The sequence below is a fragment of the Chrysochloris asiatica genome, unplaced genomic scaffold, assembly GCF_000296735.1.
Source record: "Chrysochloris asiatica unplaced genomic scaffold, ChrAsi1.0 scaffold00585, whole genome shotgun sequence".
In the NCBI taxonomy this organism is placed as follows: domain Eukaryota; kingdom Metazoa; phylum Chordata; class Mammalia; order Afrosoricida; family Chrysochloridae; genus Chrysochloris; species Chrysochloris asiatica.
In genome coordinates, this window is record NW_006409103.1 from 137,109 (window position 1) to 137,808 (window position 700).

Consider the following 700-nt stretch of genomic DNA (forward strand, 5'->3'; position numbering starts at 1 on the left):
GCCGCTCCGCGGGAGAAAGATGAGGCTTTCTACTCCCATAAAGATTTACACCCTCGGAAACCCTGTACAGGGTCGCTATGGGTCGGAACTGACTCGATGGCACTTAACAACAACGTTGTGAACTGGGCTGTGAACCGCAAGGTCAGCAATTCAAAACTACCAGCTGTTCTGAGGGAGAAAGATGAGGTGTTCTGCTCCCCTAAAGATTTTCACCCTCAGAAATCCTATACAGGGTCGCTATGAGTCGGAACTGACACCATGGAACATAACAACAACAACAACATCATTGAATCTTAAGAATCTTCAATTATCATTTTAAGTTAATTTTGGATGTATTGAGTTTTGTCAGTCATGGATAAGTCTTTTTTCTTGGCTGATTTGTTTTGTTGAAATTTTGAAATGCTACCAAAATAGGACTGCACCTTCTATGAGCATTGATTGTGAATCTAAGCAAAATTAAGTCTTTGACAACTTCATTTTTTTCTGTACTTATTATGGTGTTATTTATTGGTCCAGTCATAAGGATTTTGTTTACTTTACATTGAGGTTCAATGCATACTGAAGGCTGTAGGCTTTAATCATCATCAGTTAGTTAACGTCCTGTTTGCTTCCATTAAGCCAGGTTTTACATCTGCATATAAAATGCTACTTATGAGTCTTCCTCCAATCCTTATGCCATGTTCTCCTTCATATAATCTAT